Source organism: Aethalodelphis obliquidens, unplaced genomic scaffold (genome assembly GCF_003676395.1).
Source record: "Aethalodelphis obliquidens isolate GAN/ISIS:26980383/991018 unplaced genomic scaffold, ASM367639v1 scaffold14, whole genome shotgun sequence".
NCBI classification, from domain to species: Eukaryota; Metazoa; Chordata; class Mammalia; order Artiodactyla; family Delphinidae; genus Aethalodelphis; species Aethalodelphis obliquidens.
Genome location: NW_020837958.1, coordinates 22,922,337 through 22,939,920, shown reverse-complemented (window position 1 = coordinate 22,939,920; position 17,584 = coordinate 22,922,337).

Sequence of the window (17,584 nt, the reverse complement as noted above, 5' to 3'; positions counted from 1 at the left end):
CCAGGAAGGGCAGAGAGTCCCATACAGGATAAATCCAAGGAGAAACATGCCAAGACACATATTAATCAAACTATCAAAAATTAAATAGAAAGGAATAATATTAAAAGCAGCAAGGGAAAAGCAAGAAATAACATTCAAGGGAATCCCCATAAGGTTAACAGCTGATCGTTCAGTAGAAACTCTGCAAGCCAGAAGGGTGTGGCATGACATATTAAAGTGATGAAAGGGAAAAACCTACAACCAAGATTACTTGACCCAGCAAGGATCTCATTCAGATTTGACAGAGAAATTAAAACCTTTACAGACAAGCAACAGCTAGAGAATTCAGCACCACCAAACCAGCTTTACAACAAATGCTAAAGGAACTTCTCTAGGCAGGAAACACAAGAGAAGGAAAAGACCTACAAAACCAAACCCAAAACAATTAAGAAAATGTAATAAGAACATACATATAGATAATTACCTTAATGTAAATGGATTAAATGTTCCAACCAAAAGACATAGACTGGCTGAATGGATACAAAAACAAGACCTGTATATATGCTGTCTACAAGAGACCCACTTCAGACCTAGGGACACACACAGACTGAAAATGAGGGGACGGGAAAAGATATTCCATTCAAGTGGAAATCAAAAGAAAGCCGGAGTAGCAATACTCATATCAGACAAAATAGACTTTAAAATAAAGACTATTACAAGAGACAAAGGACACTTCATAATGATTAAGGGATCAATCTAAGAAGATATAACAATTGAAAATATTGACATAGGAGCACCTCAATACATAAAGCAAATGACAACAGCCATAAAAGAGGAAATCGACAGTAACACAATAATAGCAGGAGACTTTAAGACCTCACTTTCACCAATGGACAGATCATCCAAAATTAAAATAAATAAGGAATAATAAGCGTTAAATGACACATTAAACAAGATGGACATAATTGGTATTAATAGGATATTCCATGCAAAAAAAACCAGAATGCACTTTCTTCTCAAGTGCTCATGGAAGATTCTCTAGGATAGATCATATTTTGGGTCACAAATGAAGCCTTGGTAAATTTAAGAAAATTGAAATCATATCAAGTATCTTTTCCGACCACAACGCTATGAGACTACATATCAATTACAGGCAAAAAACTGTAAAAAATACAAACACGTGGAGGCTAAAAAATAAATATTAAATAACCAAGAGATCACTAAGAAATCAAAGAGGAAATCAAAAAATACCTAGACACACATGACAATGAAAACACGACAACCCAAAACCTATGGGATGCAGCAAAAGCAGTTCTAACAGGGACATTTATAGCAATATAATGTTACCTCAAAAAAAAAAAAAAAGAAAATTGCAAATAACCTAACCTTACACCTAAAGCAATTAGAGAAAGAAGAACAAAAAAACCCTCCAAAGTTAGCAGTGGATCAAAAAAGAAATCATAAAGATCAGATCACAAATAAATGAAAAAGAAATGAAAGAAACAATAGCAAAGATCAATAAAACTAAAAGCTGGTTCTTTGAGAATATAAACAAAATTGATAAACCATTAGCCAGACTCATTAAGAAAAAAAGGGAGAAGACTCAAATCAACAGAATTAGAAATAAAAAGGGGAGGTAACAAGTGACACTGCAGAAATATAAAGGATCATGAGAGATTACTACAGGCAACTCTATGCCAATACAATGTACAACCTGGAAGAAATGGACAAATTCTTAGAAATGCACAACCTGCCAAGACTGAATCAGGAAGAAATAGAAAATATAAACAGACCAATCACAAGCACTGAAATTGAAACTGTGATTAAAAATCTTCCAACAAACAGAAGCCCAGGACCAGATGGCTTCACAAGCGAATTCTATCAAACATTTAGAGAAGAGCTAACACCTATCCTTCTCAAACTCTTCCCAAATATACCAGAGGGAGGAATACTTCCAAACTCAATCTACGAGGCCACCATCACCTTGATACCAAAACCAGACAAAGATGTCACAAAAAAAGAAAACTACAGGCCAGCGTCCCTGATGAAGATCGACAAAAAATCCTCAACAAAATACTAGCAAACAGAATCCAACAGCACATTAAAAGGATCATACACCATGATCAAGTGGGGTTTATCCCAGGAATGCAAGGATTCTTCAATATACACAAATCAATCAATGTGATACACCATATTAAGAAACTGAAGGATAAATACCATATGATAATCTTAATAGACGCAGAAAAAGCTTTTGACAGAATTCAACACCCATTTATGAAAAAAACTCTCCAGAAACTAGGTATAGACGAAGCCTACCTCAACATAATAAAGGTCATATATGACAAACCCACAGCCAACATCATTCTCAATGGTGAAAACCTGAAAACATTTTCTTCAAGATCAGGAACAAGACAAGGCTTCCCACTTTCACCACTATTATTCAATATAGATTTGGAGGTTTTAGCCATGGCAATCAGAAAAGAAAAAGAAATAAAAGGAATCCAAATTGGAAAACTGTCACTGTTTGCAGATGACATGATACTATACATAGAGAATCCTAAAGATGCTACCAGAAAACTATTAGAACTAATCAATTTATTTGGTAGACCAGCAGGAAACAAAATTAATGCACAGAAATCTCTTGCATTCCTATACATTAATGATGAAAAATCAGAAAGAAATTAAGGAAACACTCCCATTTACCACTGCAACAAAAAGAATAAAATACCTAGGAATAAACCTACCTAAGGAGACAAAACACCTGTATGCAAAAAAACTAGAAGACACTGATGAAAGAAATTAAAGATTATACAAACAGGTGGAGAGCTATACCATGTTCTAGGATTGGAAGAATCAACATTGTGATATGTCTATACTACCCAAAGCAATCTAAAGATTGAAGCCAATCCCTATCAAACTACCAATGGCATTTTTCATAGAACTAGAAAAAAAAATTTCACAATTTGTATGGAAACACAAAAGACCCCGAATAGCCAAAGCAATCTTGAGAAAGAAAAACAGAGCTGGAGGAATCAGGCTCCCTGACTTCACACTATACTACAAAGCTACAGTAATCAAGACGGTATGGTACTGGAACAAAAACAGAAATATAGATCAATGGAACAGGACAGAAAGCCCAGAGATAAACTCACACACATATGGTCACCTTATCTTTGGTAAAGGAGGCAAAATATACAGTGAAGAAAAGACAGCCTCTTCAATAAGTGGTGCTGGGAAAACTGGATAGCTACACGTAAAATAATGAAATTAGAATACTTCCTAACACCATACACAAAAATAAACTCAAAATGGATTAAAGACCTAAATGTAAGGCCAGATACTATCAAAACTCTTAAAGGAAAACACAGGCAGAACACTCTATGACATAAATCACAGCAAGATCCTAATTGTCCCACCTCCTAGAGAAATGAAAATAAAACAAAAATAAACAAATGGTACCTAATGAAATTTAAAAGCTTTTGCACAGCAAAGGAAAACATAAACAAGATGAGAAGACAATCCTCAGAATGGGAGAAAATATTTGCAAATGAAGCAACTGACAAAGGATTAATCTCTAAAATATACAAGCAGCTCATGCAGCTCAATATCAAAAAAAAGAAACAACCCTATCCAAAAATGAGCAGAAGATCTAAATAGACATTTCTCCAAAGAAGATATACAGATTTCCAACAAACATATGAAAGGATAATCAACATCACTAATCATTAGAGAAATGCAAATCAAAACTACAGTGAGGTATCACGTCACACCAGTCAGAATGGCCATCATAAAAAATCTACAAACAATAAATGCTGGAGAGGGTGTGGAGAAAAGGAAACTCTCTTACATTGTTGGTGGAATGTAAACTGATACAGCCACTATGGAGAACAGTATGGAGGTTCCTTAAAAAACTAAAACTAGAACTACCATATGACCCAGCAATCCCAGTACTGGGCATATACCCTGAGAAAACCATAATTCAAAAAGAGACATGTACCACAATGTTCATTGCAACACTATTTGCAATACCCAGGACATGGAAGCAACCTAAGTGTCCATCAACAGAGGAATGGATAAAGAAGATGTGGCACATATATTCAATGGAATTTTATTCAGCCATAAAAAGAAACAAAATTGAGTTATTTGTAGTAAGGTGGATGGACCTAGAGTCTGTCATACAGAGTAAAGTAAGTCAGAAAGAGAAAAAACAAATACCGTATACTAACACATATATATGGAATCTAAAAAAGGAAAGATGGTTCTCATGAACCTAGGGGCAGGACAGGATTAAAGACACAGATGTAGAGAACGGACTTGGGGACATGGGGAGGGGGAAGGTAAGCTGGGACGAAGTGAGAGGGTAGCATTGACATATATACACTACGAAGTGTAAAACAGATAGCTAGTGGGAAGCAGCTGCATGGCACAGGGAGATCAGCTCAGTGCTTTGTGACCATCTATTGGGGCGGGATAGGGAGGGTGGGAGGGAGGCTTAAGAGGGAGGGGATACGAGGATATATGTATACATATAGCTGATTCACTTTGTTTACATTAGAAACTAACAGAACATTGTAAAGTAATTATACTCTAATAAAGGTGTTAAAGAAAAAAAGATTATTTCTTCCTTGAATAAAGAATGTTTTGCCTTTCCTTTCTAATTTTTATGACTTATAACTTTACACTGGGTAGACCTTCTAGTACTAACGTTCAACAGGAGTTGTGAGAGAAGAAATTATTGCTTTGTCCCTGAAGTTAGAGGGAAAACATTCAGTCTCTCACTATTAAGCATGATGTTAGTTGTAGGATTGCTGTAGATGTTTCTTTTTTTAGTTTGAAAAAGTTGCCGTTTATACCTAATGGCTTGCTAGTATTTATTATGAATGGATGTTGAGATTTTTCCATTGTTTTCTGGGTCATTTGAGATTTTCATGTGTTTTCTATCTTTTATTCTATTAATATGTTGCAATATATTAATTGAAATTCAGATGTCAAATGTACCTTGCATTCCTGGGATCAACTTTACTTGGTCATAGTATGTAATCCCTTTTATATGTTGCTGGATTTGATCTGCTGTTTTTTTAAGGGTTTTTGTATCTACGTTCATGAAGTATATAGGGCTGTAGTTTGTCTTATCTTGTGGATTTTCATGTTCTCTTAATATAAATTTAAAAAAATGGTTTCTCCTGAATCTTGTGATATACTTTATATGGGATTCATATCATCTCATCCTTAAATATTTGTTAGAATTCACCAGTGACACAATCCAGGCTTGAACTTTTATTTGTAGGAAGATTTTTAATTACAAATTTAATTTATTTATTCAAAATATCTATTTCTTCTTTAGATAGCTGTTATGTTTTTCTAGGAATTTATCTATTATATAAGTAGTGTCATGTGTTAAAATGAAGTTGTTCATAACATTCTCTTACAATTTTTGAAATTTTGGTAATGATTTCATTGCTGGTTTTAGTGACTTGTATGTTCTCCTTTTTATTTTGGTCAGTCTAGCTAAGGTTTATCAATTTAATTGAACTTTTTAAAAACTGACTTCTAATTTCATTGATTTTCTATATTATTATCTTTTTAAATAAATAAATAGATAATTTTTTTTTGATTTTTGCTCTTATATTTACTATTTTCCTCCTTACTTTGGTTTTCTATGTTTGTTTTGCTCTTCTTTTTGTTACTTTCTGAAATGTTAGCGTACATTATTGCTATTAGATACTTCTTTTCTAACATAGGCATTTATAGCTGTGAATTTCCCAACTTCACTTTTCACTTGGTATGTGATCATGAATGAATTACTTAATACTTCATGTGTCAGTTATCTTGTCTGTATATGTCGTAAGGATTTTTTGAATTATTAAAGGGCTTAAAATTGTAACTGACATGGAGTGTCCTATATGTGTTAACGTTTAATATTATTTTTGTTTGGAGGATCTGCCATTTAAATTCAGGCAATATAATAAAATAAACTGTTTGGTTGACATGATAGAAGAGTTTCAAAGCTAGTTAAAGTTAATTTTTGACACAGTAAAGCTAAATCTTGAGAAAACACAGTATCATCACTTAGCCTTCTGAACTCCTCCTATTATTAAATAAAAGACACAGGCTCTAGCCAGAACTTTTTTTTACATCATTCAAATGAATGTTCTTCAATTTAGTCACCCTCGATAGACGGGGAGTTATTTCAATGATACATGAGACATTTCTAGAACTCCTCAGTAGGATATGTCACTGGAACCTGGAACAAATTACTTTGAACAAACTCAGTAAATGAACTTTTTCGTTCTTCACAGATAGGTGATCAACTTTTAAAAACAGCAAATTGTTCTAGTTGCTATATAAGGCAGATTATGAAGTTTATCATAATATGGTTTTTAATGAGATGAGATAAAAATAATGATTCATTTTTCTCTCTACAAGATGGTAACTTGTAAGGTGAAGTTTTATAAAATGTCTTGAAGATGTGTAGTCTTGGGAGATGACTAGTTAAGACATTAGTGATCACTTAATTTTATCTGGGTTTGGAGATTTGTTTAAATCAGAATCAAGTAAATAAACTAAAAAATCTAACACTATAGTGAAACAGCTAAATGTGACCCTCATGCATTTATGGGCTAATCCTTTAGAAACACACATTATACTGTTTGAGCTCTGTGTGAGTTAAATCCTATTTGACTTCATCCACCGTCAGATATTATTGAGCTATTTTGTCTAGGCTTTCTCATGTTAACTGAAATCATGCTGAGTTTATGGAAGCCTCAACTGAAAACACAGGATTCCAGGTGAATAGCGGTTGACGGTTTTTTTCTGCTCCAAGGCCATCAGAGACACCTCAGTAGTGGTGGTTACTTAGAGCTTATGTTCAGGATTTGCCACATGTGGGAATAAGTAACTCTAAATCTTCTTCTTATTCTCTCCTTTTTGATCAGTCTCCTTCATCTTCTAGTCTACATGTATTTTCTCTACATGAGTTGTTATTCATAGTTTCTGCCATTTCTCATCTTTCTCATCTTTTCTCATCATCATTTCACATCTTTCTCATCTCATCTTTTTTTAAAAAAAAGTGATCCCTGGGCTGCTGCAAAACTGGTGAATTTCCAGAGTTCCAAAAAAGTTAATTCTGACAGTTTGTGCCACTTCTTTGTGACTTTTATGGAGGAGAAGTAATTCTTTTTCTTTAATTGAAATATAGTTGATATACAGTGTTAGGTCAGTTTCAGGTGTGCAACATGATAATTTGACATCTGCATACATTATGAAATGATCACCATAATAAGCCTAGTAACCACCTATCTCATTCAAAGTTATTACAATATATGTTGGCATTGCTTATGCTGTAATTAACATCCCTGTGACTTACTTATTATATAAATGGGGGTTTGTAAATTTTAGTCCCATTTCACCTATTTTGCCAATCCTTCAGCCATCCTCCCTTTGACAACCACCCATTTGTTTTTGGTATCTATGAGTCTATTTTCAGTCTGTTTTGTTTGTATGTTTTCTTTTTTAGATTTCACATATAAGTGAGATCATGTGGTATTTGTCTTTCTCTGTCTGACTTATTTCACTTAGCATAATACCCTTCATGTCCATCCATGTTGCTGCAAATGGCAAGATTTCATTCCATTTTATGGCTAATATGCCATTGTATACATATACCACTTCTTTATCCATTTGTCTGTTGATTGACATTAAGGTTGCTTCATATCTTGGTTAACGTAAATGCTGCAATGAACATCGGGGTGCATATATCTTTTTGAATTAGTGGGTTTTTTTCCTTCTAGTAAATAATCAGAAGTAAAATTGCTGAATCATATTGGCAGTTCTATTTGTAATTTTTTGAGGAACGTTCATAATATTTCCATAGTGGCTGCATCAATTTATAGCAATGCATGAGGGTTACCTTTACTCCACATCCTCACCAATACTTGTTATTTGTTGTCTTTCTGATGATAGCTACTGTGTCAGGTGTGAGGTGGCATCTCATTGTGCTTTTATTTTGTAGTTCTGTGGTGATTAGTTATGTTGTGTAACTTTTCATGTACCTATTGGCCATCTATATGTATTCTTTGGGAAAATATCTACTCAGGACCTCTGCCTATTTTTTTTTTTTTTAATGTTGAGCCTTCTTTTAATTTATTTATTTTTATTTTTGGTTGTGTTGGGTCTTCGTTTCTGTGCAAGGGCTTTCTCTAGTTGTGGCAAGTGGGGGCCACTCTTCATCGCGGTGCATGGGCCTCTCACTGTCGTGGCCTCTCTTGTTGTGGAGCACAGGCTCCAGATGCGCAGGCTCAGTAGTTGTGGCTCATGGGCCCAGTTGCTCTGCAGCATGTGGGATCTTCCCAGACCAGGGCTCAAACCCACGTCCCCTGCATTAGCAGGCAGATTCTCAACCACTGCGCCACCAGGGAAGCCCCCTCTGTCTATTTTTTAATCCAGCTGTTTGTTTGTTTATGATGCGTTGTATGAGTTCTTTTTATATTTTGGGTATTAACCTTTTATCAGATATATCATTTACAAATATCTTCTCCCATTCAGTACATGACTTTTAAATTGTGTTGATAGTTTTCTTTGCCATGAAAAAGCTTTTTAGTCTGATGCAGCCCCATTTGTTTATTTTTACTTTTGTTTCCCTTGACTGAGAAGACATCGAAAAAACAATGCTAAGACATGTCCAAGAGCAAGTTGCTTATGTTCTTGTCTACGAGTTTTATGGTTTTAGGTCTTACATTTAAGGCTTTAATCCACTTTGAGTTTATTCTTGTTTATAGTGTGAGAAACTAGTCCAGTTTGATTATTTTGCATGTTGCCTTCAAGTTTTCCCAACATCATTTTTTGAAGATGCTGTCTTTTCCCCATTGGGTATTCTTGTCTCCTTTGTCACAGATTAAGTAACCATGCAAGTATGGGTTTATCTCTGGGCTCTCTATTCTATTCCATTGATCTCTGTGTCTGTTTTTGTGCAAGTATCATACTGCTTTGATTATTTTAGCCTTGTAGTATAGTTTGAAATCAGGAAGCATAATAGCTCTAGCTTTGTTCTTCTTTCTCAAGATTATCTTGGCAATTCTGGGTCTTTTGTGTTCCATTACATATTTTAGAATTGTTCTATTGCTATGAAAATTGACATCAGTATTTTGATAAGAATTCCATTGAATCTATAGATTGCCTTGAGTAGTATGATCATTTTAACAAGATTAATTTTCCAACCAATGGGCATGGTATGTCTTTCCATTTGTTTGTGTCATCTTCAGTTTCTTTTGTCAATGTCTTATAGTTTTCTGAGTACAAGTTTTTTACCTCTTTGGTTAGATTTATTCCTAGGTATTTTATTCTTTCTGATGCAATTGTAAATGGAATTTTTTTCTTAATTTCTTTTTCTGATAGTCCATGGTTAGTGTATAGAAAAACAACAGATTACTGCATATTAATTTCATATCCTACAACTTTACTGAATTTATTTATTAGTTCTAATGTGTTTTTTTTTTTGTGACATCTTTAGGATTTTCTATGTATAGTATCATGTCATCTGAAAACAGCGACAGTTTTACTTCTTCCTTTCCAATTGGAATTCATTTTATTTATTTATTTTTTTGGTCTGATTTCTGTGACTAGAATTTCCAATGCTATGTTGAATAAACATGTTGAGAGAGGGCATCCCTGTATTGTTTCTTATCTTAGATGGAATGCTTTCAGCTTTTCACCATTGAGTATGTTGTTGGCTGTAGGTTTGTCATGTATGGCCTTTATTATTTTGAGGTATGTTCTCTCTATACTCACTTTGTGGAGAATGTTTTTCCTGTGAACAAAGGCTTTAATTTTCCCAGTGAAAAACTTGCTATCAATTACTACTGGAAGTAACAGTTTGAGCCAGATCTAGACAATAAAACATCAGCCAAAGTCTTTACTGAGATATTGGAAATCATCAGAACAGAATTATTTGTCCCCCACATATAGCACCCACATGCCACTTAGTGCTATATTGAACATGGATATGGTGGTTAGAAAAGAAATAGTCACATAACACCCATGGCTAAATGCAGAGGAGCAAATTTAAAAGCCAAAAATAGTAGAACTTTAAAATAGAAAATCTTGAGTCTCTGATGGTGTCATTGAGAAACTGAACCACTGATGCCAGTAGTAACACACCTCATTACCTCATATCATATAAGGAAATGATACCCTCATATGTAAATACACTCATGGTTGGGCTTTTTTCACTTACAATAAACACTTTTGTAATTGCTACAACCTTTGATACTTATTTGAAACACAACTATGAAATATTAGATTCATTTTCTTTTTTTCTTTGGTGACACTGTATCCTTGCTGCATCACACACGTGCTCAATCCAGTTATTCTGGGCTTAATGGAGATAAATAAGAAGGGGCCTGTAGTCATTGAGCTCTTAACTATGTGTCTGCCTAAGATCTGAAAGCCAGTTCTCCTTCATTTATCCCCGAAACCTTGTATTGAATAAATACAGTGTTATAATTTTCAGAGTTTATAGATAGAATCTGAGGTTCAAAATTATGAAGTAGCTAGTCCAAGGGTATGCCACTAATGTGTACAGAATATAGTACTGAACTCATGTATGTTTTGCTTCTACTTTTAATCACTGTGCAATATTACCTCCTAAAATCAATGATCCATTTTGTTATACAAGGTTAAAGAGACTGAAATTTAAGTAATGTGCAAGACTTGATTTGCTCAGGATTGATAGAAAAAGAGGGGAAAGTGGAAAAGACTTTTTCTAAGACAATATATGTGTTTATTGTAGGTGGTCAAGTTCATTGCTTATGCATACTTCTATAATTTTCTGTATAATAGCTTCTTTATACTCTCTTGAGAAATAATGGTAACCAAAGTGCCAAAATTTATCCCTAATGGAATTTAAAATGGCCAAGTAATGCATGTTTTAAATTTTTTGGAGGACTACTTCAAGGAAAATACTAACAAGTTGTTAAGAGGCCAATTACCGGGCACTTTGCTGATTAGATTTATTGAAAACAGTGTGTTTCTGTTTGTTTTGAAAAATAATATTTGTGGAAACATCTGAACATAACAACTGCAGCAGTCAAATGTTTATGAGTTAGAGCTCCCACCATCTTACCTTCCCACCCCCGGAGCTGTGTCCTAATTTCAGGATTTTGTAAACTACAGAATCTGCATTTCAAAGAAATGTGAGTGGTTGCAGTCTGGCCAGTTCCGCTCCACTCCTTACAATTATGAAAATAACAATTTGATAATAAGAAGCCTTTACATAAATGAGTTAAATAGCTTCCAATATATTCAAGAGAACTATCTCATGCTCTTCATCTTTAACGAAAAAAAGAGGAAATGCTTGAAAACCTCACAGTGCTATTGTCTGTGTGCTTCTCACCGTTCTCCTGACCCTCTCCCTCACTTTCTTTTCCTTTGAAAACATATTTTCTTCTTTCATTATGAAATTGGCAATAGGTAGGTAGGAAAATAGTGAGCTGAGTATTCAAATCATTATTGTACACAATGTCAGCAGGCTTCAGAATAGCTAGTGTTATACTCAAAAAGGAACAAACACAAAAGCATTTTTCTAAGCAGATTTAGACCAATAACATACTTAGGGAAGGGAGAGAAAATAGAAAAAAGCATTAGAGTTAGGGGCATGAAAATTGAATTTCTTTAAATATTTATCACTCCTAACTCTTCAGCCCAATAAGAATTGATATGCTGACTTTTGTCCTTTTTTTTTTTTTTTTTTGTGAGAAGTGTTTTGTTTTTGTTAGGAATTATTTGACAACATCTTCAGTTTTTATTCCTGAAGTTAGTTATACTCCTTAGTTCTGGCAAGAATAAACCAAATAAGAGACAATACTAGTTGCCTTTTATGTCATCGCCTTTGTCTTCAACTCAACTTCATGATGGAAAGAAACTCTGTTTACAGATGATAGAATATAAATATATGTTTAAATACTTTCTAAAGGTTATACAACCAGAAAATGTTGAAGCCAGAATTCAGCTTAGGTCCTGTTGATGTCATTACTGCTTCTCTTTCTACTAGGGGACATCACGAAAATGTTAAAATACGTGAGTATTGCAAGATGCATTTTCATGAACATTAAGAAGAAAGATAATCTTTTAGAAATTGGATTATTTTTTTCCCCTTGATCAGATAGATCTGTTGAATGCTTGTTTGATCAGATATTCAAGAGGAAGACCTCTTTTCTATTGCTTTCCACAAAAAAATAACAGACTACAGTAAAAGCTAAATGAACGAAACAAAATCAGTTACTATCAGCACTAAATTGTTTGGTGTTAACCAAAGATGGATTAGGTATTCAAGACCCAGAGGAAATTTAAATTGACCTCATACTTGTGTAGGAGTTAGATAATATAGAAGAGGGAAGCCGTTGTATCATAAAAAATTGATCCTTTTATTCAAGAGAGAAACTCCTAATTTTTTTAAACACTTGATAATTTAGTACTTTATCTTGAATGCTTATTGTTTGTATGTATAGTTAGAAACGTAAGGAGAAACACATATTCCATTAAATTGATGTAGCCTTTCACTGACAGAAAAGCGGTTTAATGGGAGGTATGAAATCAGAGTCACAATAGAGTGCACAAGTGGACAAGACCATAGGTGTTAGCTTTGAGTCAGATGAGAGTCAAATCCCAGTTCTCTCTGGGTTGGTTTTCTCACTGTGAGCACATTGCTTGATTTCTCAAGCAATGTTTATCTATAAAACAATGGTAATAGTGCCTATAGAAATACTACTGAGAAATAAATTAGAACACACAAGTAAATATTCAAGATCTAGTGCTAAAGTTCTTGACTATAGCCTGTGTATTAGTATAGTACTTAGTACTTGTGGGTGTTCAGTAAGTGTCTGTTTCTTCCATTTAAATGAGACTTTTCTAGAGAACAAAAATTAATGAGGAATTAGAGAAACTATTCAAGAATAATTAACTTTTAGGGCATAGATAATGCAGGGAATTTCAAGTCTGCTTCCTGGTGCTCGCTGCTTCATGATACGCACCACCTTAGTGCTACTCTAATGAAAAAGAACTATCATGAAATGTATCAGGTGACATAACCTAGCCAATATTTCCACCTGTTTTCCTTTCTGAGTTAGTTTTCTGTGTTCAAGTGCTTGTTGATCTGGCTGTCTTGAAACCTGGTGTGAGTTTTAACGTTGCATATTCAACCCTGCTTGAGTGGGTTTACAAAGAAACATGCTAGTATTTTAGCTATTTATTCCAGTTTTTCCCATTTAGTTTGGGTAGCTGTGCATAAAAGGAGCTGTGCATAAAAGGGTTGCAAGTGAGGGAGGGAGGGTGGTGCACTCTTCTTGATGCAGTGAGAACAGGGGGATGGCAGCTGATGTGGCACTCACCCTTCACTGCACAATTGTATGCAACACCTGAGTGGGTTCCACTGAAGCTCCCAGGGAAAACCGACCACGAGTGACTATCATCATACTGTTCTTACAGCCCTCATCTGAAATTTTCAACTTGATACTGTGCAGGAATGCCCAGCTGCCAGCAAATGACATGATAGAAACACAAGGCAGAGCCAAGGAACATCTTCTACTCTAGAAGCACCATGGGACTGTAGGATAGAAGGTCTGAATTTTTCATAAAATGCTACAAGAGTTGAGAGTTGCAGACACATTGTAGTACATTCAAGGGACAATTGCCAGGATTAGAATCATATCATGCGAGAAATCAATGCAGGGACTTAGAAATAAAGATATTTAATCTACAGAAGTAATTATTAGTCAGGGATGTAAGTATGAAAATTGCCTGCATATTTGGAAGCAGTAGAAAATCAAAGAGAATTTAGAATTCGTTCTGTGTGGCCCCAGATTGTAGATAAATCCAGCATTACTTGTTGAAAGGTAAGGTAATTCTAGTTGGAATCAAGAGAGAGCATCCTAATGTTTAGCATTATCCAAATTAAAGTGTGTAGTCACAGGAAACAGAGAATTCTCCATTACTGGAAGTATTCGAGAAGTACCAACACAATGCTATAGAGCATATTCAGTCTTAGATGAGTACCCTCCAATGATTAGTCATTAATTAGCCAACTAATGATGAAGTTAGGACAGTACACCTAGTCGGCCTGCTTCCATTTCCCTTACAGTAAATCCTCAGGCTTCAGGATCAGTTGTTTAGTCCATATGTGTTCCTAGTTCAATGGGACATTGTATAGACTCTGTGTTGCTGCCATGAGGTAGAAAGAGAATTATAGGTGAGACCAAAATCTTCACTGAAACGGTAGGAATATTAACACTACTCTTGCACCCCTCCCAGGAGACTAACAGCTACTACGTTTTTCGATTTAGTGAGAAGAATATGTTCTTAGTCCTGGTTCTTCCCATGGTTAATCATATGACCAGTCTTGGCAATAATGAAGCCTTATCATTATAGCACAGAATATATTTTTGTTCCTCACTTCCAATTAATAAAAACATCTTGATTTCACTCCCGAAATAATTCTGAATCCATCTGGGTTATTTCCCTCTTCTCAATCTCTATTACCACCCTTCAAAATTTAGCTTTTTAATCACTATGTTCTGCAATTTTATAATAGGGTTCGGATTGTCCTTCCTGCTTCCCATTGTACCCACCTTATTAGATTTTTCACTGTGCGGCCTTAAGGAGCTATCTAAATTCAAATATAATCCTTTGCAAAACCCTTCAGTGGTTCTATATTTTTCATAAGAGTGATTTCCAAAATTTCTAGCTGAGGAATCATTTATTCCACACATAGTTACATGCGAGACTCTAATATTTAAATAATGACATTTTTCTATGTAATTAAACGTTTATATACCATAAAATGTTAACATTTGCTTATTATAAAACTAGTTACTAATTTACTTTTAAATCATTTTAATTTTAATAAAAATTTTAAACAGATAACAGATAACAGTTGTATTTTATATCAATTTATTTCTCTATTTTAAATTGGATATATACTATCTAGAAAACCTTGATCACCAGACATTGTGAATCATATTTCCATTGTAAAATGGGATACTAAAATGCATTCTAATCATAAATATTATGAATGTAATACTTATGTAATGTCTAAGCAAGCAATGCTCAGCTTGCTTGGGCCAGAAATATGAAAATAAAAATAAAATGCCATTTATTTAAAAAATTAAAGTAGAAAGTACTTTCTTGAATTAGTCAATTTTTCATTTAGAGGGAGTTGATGAGTAGATTAACAGCAACTGTAGTTTAATTTTCAGGTTGGATGTACCTCTCCAAATATACCATATAACATTTTTGCATTCCCAAGAATATAATTTAAAAATCTCTGAGACTGTATTGCTTATTTTTAAAATTAATGCACTCAAAATTGTAAAAGTCAAATTGTTAAATGAGTCCAAACCTTGCTCAAATTTTCTCATTGAATTCTGCATCAATGAGAATTGAATTCAAGGTGGTATCTTTGCAACACAGAATTATCTAATCAAGTTTACTTAGCTTGTTAAAAATAGCAAAGCATGCAAGTTGGTATAATCATGTTATATCAGATAAGTATTCCAATAATGAATTTTCTTTGTCATGAAAAAATAGTGATTTCTTGTCTCAGAAAAATTTGTACCATCACCTTCCCTCAGGACAGCCAATGAAATTAAGTATAAAAATGGACATTCTGTAAACCACTTCCTGTTTCATTAAAAATGAATTTGGAATGTCAGCAATTTAAAAACTTAATCAATTCACATTTGTATGGCATAATTTGACATGTTTTTGGTTAATGCTGTCATCACCTTAATTTACTAATGCTTATCTACCTAACACCCCATGACTGTCTGAACACATTTCAATAGCAGATTTAACATGAGGTGACACTCCTTTAAATTTCTGCCATTGTTTTCACACCATCAATACAATTGTCCTATGATTTTCCATTACTTAGTTGAGAGTGTATTCAAAATTTATCTAAATACTCAGAAATATTTTCTCTTGTATAAGTGCCAAATCCTATGAATAGACACAACACATCTAACTCTCATGAAAATAAACTAGAAATATTTTGCTTGAACTACATTCCCCAAGCTATTTCATAAAATATATTAGATGCACAAATCATTTCATTTAGGTCTCTTTGAAAAGCAACACACCCAATTAGTCAACTATATCTCTCTATCCTTTGTTCTACCTCATTCTTCTTCATGGAGTCTCCAGTTGTATTGCATATTTATTTGTCTACTTATAACAATATATTGTCTATCGTCTCCTCTAGCATGTAAGACTTTGCCTCATTTTCTGCTGTATACTTTGAATCTAGAAAACTTCTGTACTTGCGATGGAAGCTCAGTAGGTATATTTTTGAAAGAACTAATGAATATTTATTTCTAATTTCTTCTTTGAACTAAATGATGCTAATTCATTTTAATCTTGATTTTTAATTGACTTCCTTATCTATAACATTTGTAAGCAATGTCAACATCATAGAATCTAGTCAACATTTCTTTCTGAAGATATATGTCTCTTCCTTACACATGTGCATATATAACATTAAATTTTCTTTGCATTACTATTTTTATAACATAGAGTAACTGAATTTAGGCTGAAAGCAAAAGAGATTTTATGATTATGTTTTGTTTCAATATAGTGTAATTTGGCAAGGATCATATGATTATTTTGCAAAATCATTGTAAAATTTCACCTTGTAAACATGGGCAATATATATATATTGTAATAATAATTAAATCTATATAAAATAATTCTTTTAATTCTTCATATGTTTTTGTGATTTTTTGTGATTACAGCTACTATATAAGGGTAAATTTTTTAAATGAATAAAAAATTCCAACTGCTTCTTAAGTAAGTAGGTGTCCTGGTTCCACAAGCTGAATTGGGAATATAGTGCAAATTCCAACAATATCCCCCCATAGAAGTGGGATGTATAATTCGTATTTGATGGAGAACACTTGACAAGACCTCTACCAAAATGTCATAGAAAAACAAACAAACAAACAAACCTAGAACCATTTCCTTCAATAAAGTATTCACAGTATTCCTACCGAGTTCTCCCTCTCTTTGGTTACGCCCACATACAAAAACAAAGGACATTTAGATTACAGTTTGGTGAAGAAGACAAACAGGTTTTAGGTAAGGTAAAATTAGTGACAGAAGATTTCCACATAATAAATAAAGAAAATAGATTACATTAAATCTCTTTTAAAAATCATCTAGGTAAAGAAAATTAGGAACAAATAAAAGTAGAGTTTACATGCAGAAGAACAGTAAAAAATACTAAGACAGAAAACTAAATCCTCTAAGAAGAGTATAACATTTCAGACTCATAAAGAATTACTGTAGAAAAACTTGCTGAGAAAGTTAATTCAATATGACAAGATCTCAAAGACTTGAGGATGAAACAACAGAGAGAAATATAAATTGCAGAACTAAAGAAACAAATTGACGAACAAAATAAATCTATCAAGAACTTATATATAAATGGATGAGATAATTCAAGATTGAAAATCCTGTTTCTTCTGTAGAAGAAAAGATTGGTTTTTTCATTAAATGAAGAAAAAATTCACTTAGAACAGTGGAAAAGAGAATGAAAGATATACATGGTCCAAAATACTCC